The following is a 5,522-nucleotide window of genomic DNA, read 5'->3' on the forward strand; positions in this document are numbered from 1 at the left end:
TTTTGATAATTATCATTTTACAAGCCTCTAAGAGTCACTTCTTTTAAGTGGTCACATGATGTTAGCAAGCATTCCCGGCTGACTGAGGTCTGCCACGTGAACATTTGCACTGTTCCCTGGGTAACCAAAGCTCATGCTGTCCTGCACTCCACCGGTGGGGCTGCTCTTGCCTGGGTTCAGTTCTCTGTATTTCAAAGCACAACAGGTTTTATTATAAATGTTTATAGTCAGTATTCATTGGGCTTAACCATGATAGTTTCTATTGCTTTTTATCACTTTTGAAGTTATTGTTTTAATGTTTCCATGTTTGTGCCTTGTGTCTCTTTCTCCTCCTGGGACTAACTTTAGACCTTATCTTAGTGTAGTGTGTGTTTAGTAGCATATTGAGAATTCTCTGGAATAGTTTTTTTTTCCAGTACAAGTCTTATAGTGACATTTTCAGTATTTGCTGAACTGTCTCAATTTTTTTAAATGATATTTTTGTTAAGTAAAGAATTCCTTGCTTTTCTTCTTTCTCTTCCTTTCTTTTTTTCTTTCTTTCTTTCTTCGTTTTCTGGTAGTTGTATAAGGGTTCTCCAGAGGAAAAGAACTGGTAAAATGAGTATATTACATATAAAATTATTTATGTTACACTATATATTTATTTTGTTTTATAATATGCATATATTTGATATACATATATATTACACACATATACATATTATAAGGGGGGATTCAGAGTTGCTTACAGGTTGTGGTCCAGCTAGTCCAGCAATGGCTGTCTCCTGATGGAGAGGCAAACATCTGATGGTTGCTCAGTCCATGAGGCTGGCCCTCTTGGCTGGTCTTTGATCTATATTGGAATCCTGAAGTAGTAGGTTTTAATACCAGCAAAGGAATGTAGCAACAGGAGTAGATGAACTTGCCAGTGTGAACAAAGGAAGCAGGCAAAGAGCTAAAGCTTCCGTCTTCCATGTTCTTGTATGTGGGTTGCCACCAGGGAAGGTGGGCTAGGCTAGGATTGGCCTTCCCACCTCAAATGGTCCAATCAAAAGCCCCTCCCCCCACAGGTGTACCCAGCTGCCTGCTTGAGACCTATTTGGTTCTAGTCTTACATTTTTATATGCCTTGTTCTGTTTCACTTGGGTTTCAGCTCATCAGAGATTTTAGCTGAAAACTTGTATGTGTATATGTGTGTATGTGTGTGCCCATGTGTGTGTGTACACACACACACACACACACACACACACACACACACACACACACGTGTATTTAAAGCCAGAAATCCTCTGGTAATTATTGTTATGTCAACTCACTTTGTGAGTGTGGAAAGTTTTGCTCAGCTTTGCAGCCTTGTTGTGGACTGTACTTAGGGTCTGGCAGTGGCAGAGCAGCTCTCTGATACGTTCAAACAGATGTAAGAGGAAAAAAAAAGCCAGCAGCATTGTATAGTTTGTGAACAAGGAGGGTTGGTCAAATTTAGGCTGCTTTGCCATAATCAGATAAATTAGGCTTCTGTGGCTTCCGTGGATCTCTTTACTGCTATTTGAAAATCCTTCAAGAAATACGTTGTGCTTATTCTGAGGGCCTTTGACAGAGTCACAAAGTAGGATTGGAAGCCTTCTGTGGAGGAGCTTCTAAGTTAAAGAAGCAAGTTTCTTTGGTGCTCTGGGTACCCACCTTCTGTTGCAGAGAGCAAGTCAGAAGGCAGAGTCTGGGGTGCGCTGGGGAAAGAAGGGAGACTGGCCTGGGAAATGATACAGAGTGTCTCTCAGCACTGCTTAGTGATGACTCCAGTGGGTTCATCATGAGAACTATATGGAGGAAGAGGAAGTTGGCCTATACCGTAGTCCACTGCTAGCTGCCTTTGCTTGGGAAGGGTCTTTAAATCACCATCCTCCTGGGTCAGGAATACTGGGAGTTCAAGCCCACCCCACTACTCCTGGCTGTTACATTGTTGGCATTCCTTTTTCCCCCCTTCTCTTTCTTCCTCTAGTCTCCTCATCCTTTCTCCATCCCCCTCGTCAACAATCTTTCCAGCCTCCATCTTCTTCCTCCCGCCCCCCCCCATAGGCTCCTGTAGCTTGATAGCCCAGAATGAAAACATGTGTTGTCAACTTAATCCCAACACTAGGTGAACTTCTCTCTTTTCCTTCCCAAGGTCTGAGTTAGGATTAGTCAGCTGCACCCAGGAAACATGGTGGCCTGGGCTGCTTCTCCAGCTTCATACGCTGCTGTTGTGCCTGTGAGTCTTCTTCCCCTGGGCTGCCTGTGGTTTTATTTTTATTTTAGTTAGGTCTAAAACCGCACGCGGTAGTTTGAGTGCGGGATCTCGTAGTGTTAATAGCTGTCAGTGCCAGTGAGAGATGGCAGCAGGGAAGGAGTGGTGTGGTGTGAAGATGTGAGCGACAGGTAGAGGAACAGCCCTGCCGAGCGCTGAGTGCTTAATCACAAACCCAGGCCTGTGAGCCAGGGCCAGAGTCTTTGTTGAGGCTATGGCTATGGCTCACAGCGACAAGAGAATGTTCTAGAAACAGGCCTTCTTGGGTGCTGTTACCGGGAGATGTCTCCTTGGAGGTACTCCATTTGTAAAGAATGCAAGGAGAAACATTGCTAAATGTCTCCAGTCCCCGTTTGCAGCCAACCCCTGAGCTAAAAAGTCACCTAAGATGAAGAAGCGGCAAGAATCCATGAAATGAGCAGCCATTGTGGAACCAGGAAAGGAAGTCCTTTCCTCTTCAGTATCTTCAGCTATTGACAAAGCTGTTCATCGAACCAGTGTACAACAGAACAACAACAACAACAACAACAACAACAACAACAACAAGAACAAGAAGCAGCTTATTGAAAGTTTCAACTCCATTTCTGACAGCAGACAATGGCCAGTCATTCTGGGGACAAGAACAATGCATAGATATCATTCTCTTAGTGATGAGGGGATTAAGGGCATGGACTCTCCAAGTCAGGATTCTTAAGTCTGAGTTCAGCCTGCTGCTTGGCATTAGCAAACTTCAGAGTCTCCTCACTCTAGGCCAGTTTCCTAGGCTGTAAAACCTGGGCAGTCTGCTAACCTTGTTGGCTTATTAGACTGATTGAACTGCTGTGAGTAGAGCACTTAGAAGGGTTCTGAGCACAGGGGACGCTGCAGCCAGGCTTACCATGTAGTTTGCAGGACTATTGTCAAACCCAGCATTCACACTGAGGAGTGCCTGGCTTCTCATTGATGGTTAATATTCATGACCAATTTGATAGATTTAGAATCACCTGGTCTACAAAGTTAGTCCAGGACAGCCAAGGCTACACAGAGAAACCAAAAACAAAACAAAACAAAACAAAACAAAAAACAAACAAACAAAAAAAAAACCCCAACAAAACCAACCAACCAACAAACAAAAAACCATACTCCTGGGTCTGTTTAAGTAAGGAGGGAGGACTCACTGTGAATGTGGTGGGACCTTCCCAGAACCTGGGAATCTAGGCTAAGTAAAAAGGGATGGGATAACCATTGAGATGTAACAAGAATAAATTAATTTAAAAAAAAGTCTACAAACTCATTAAAAAAAAGAAAAAAGAAAAAAAGGTAAATAGGAAGCGAGCAAACTCCTAGCCTTCACCTCTCTCCCCTTCTTGTGGATGCAGCATGGCCAGTGCTTCATTCTGGTGCCAGCTTGAAGGGCTCCTATGTAAAGATGACCTCCTTATGGTGCCTGTGTCAGGTGTCTTGTCACAGCCTTGAGAAAAGCGATGTGACTTTCAGCATCGCTATAAACACTGTGACACAAACACCGGGTTCCTTCATCTGTCTCTCAAGGTGGGACAGGTGCAGGGTGCGCAAATACAGAGTGCTGACTTCCTATTCATCCTGCTAGTGTCTGCTGGCATCCTCCAAGGTTCCTGTTGAAGTCCTAACTCTAGAGGTATTGAAATAGGAGTCAGAGGCCCCCAGGCAAGGGGTTAGGATCAGTGCCCTTATAAAAAGCTCAACAGAGACTCCTGGCCTTTTCTCCCATGTGAGGACACAGTGAGAAGGTGCCTTGTATAAGGAAATGGGCCTTCATCAAATGTTGTGTCTGTTGGTGCTTTAATCTCACACTTCCAGCCTCTAGGGCAGAGAGTAGGCCACATTTCTGTTGCTTATGTGCCATCCTTTGACGGTACACTCTTACAATAGACTAAAGGCAAAAGCCCCCAATCTGGCTGTGCCTCTCTGCACCTATGCCCCGCCCCCCACCCCCAATCCCCCTATCACCCTCGGGACATCCTCCGACACAAAGCTTTTCTTGTCTGCCCATTTCTCCCACCGCCACACCGTGGTGCAGACTTTTACTTGAGTCAGTACAGACTTTGAAGTTTGTAACCCTTGCACTTCCCCGGGTCTGTTCCCCAGCGTTTCCAGTTTGCTTCTTCTTGGATTAACTAGTTCCCTTCCAACCTTCAGAGACTTCAGGTACTGACATCTCCAGGAAGCCTTCCCTGAACCCCAAAGTCAGGTGTAAAATTCTCTTTCTTCCAGTTGGGGCAATGATTGAGGGGGCCAGAGGGATCAGACTCCACAAGAAGACATAGAGAGCCCCCTTGGCCCATGGGGGCTCATAGAACTTTATCTAACAATCAAAGTGCACACATGGACTGGTCCTAGGCCCTCCTGCACATATGTAGCAGATGCACAGCTTGGCCTTCATGTAGGTCCCCCAGCAACTTGAGTGGGGCCCTTCTCTGACTCTGAGGCCTGCCTTTGGATCCTGTTCCCCTAAATGGGCTGCCTTGTCTTGTCTCAGTGGGAGAAGCTGAGCCTAGTTCTGCAGTGACTTAATGTGTCAGGGTGGGTTTGTGTGCATGGGGGACCTCCCCTGTCTCTGAGAAAGAAAGAATAGGGGAGGGGCATGTGACAGGGGAGACAGGGGAGACAGGGAGGAGAGGAGTGCCGGCTGGGATCAAGTGATGTAAAGTCTCCTCAGAGCTTGCAGCAGCTGAGGACTGTACCCATCACTGACTGGGTGCCTGAATGGCGCCTAGGCTTTCTGTGGGCTTGCATGGGTCAGGGGGTGGGTCAATAAATAAATTAATAGAGGAAAAAAATGTCTTTCTTCCTTTGCTTCCAAAGTTATTCTATTGTATCAGAGTGGTAGGCTTCTGCCTGAGATGGAAGCCACTTGTGGGGTGGGGGTGGGGTGGGGTGGGAGGTGGTTTCCTGCATCTGGTAGCGGTCTGACCCAGGCAGTTCTGCATGGTTGTGCTGCCCATGTACTGTGCAGTGCTGGGGCCTGCTGTTGACAGGGCTTTCCATGATCAGCACAACTATTCACTGTGGCCTTGAGCATAGATGGGTCTCACAGTACGTGAGGAGACTCATCCTCGGGCTTGAGATGTTTACAGTAGCATCCATCTACGCAAGCCTGCCCCACTACACGGCTCTTCTTGGCCCCTGAGAGGAGCTTAAACTGTTGCAGAATTAGTCAAACTACCTCTCCTACAAGAGAAGGAAGGACTGACTTAGTCTACATTTGTAGGCCTGTTGGAAGTAGGCTGAGAAGTGGGCAAAG

The sequence above is a fragment of the Acomys minous genome, assembly GCF_964271855.1.
Source record: "Acomys minous genome assembly, chromosome: 1".
Lineage (NCBI taxonomy): Eukaryota > Metazoa > Chordata > Mammalia > Rodentia > Muridae > Acomys > Acomys minous.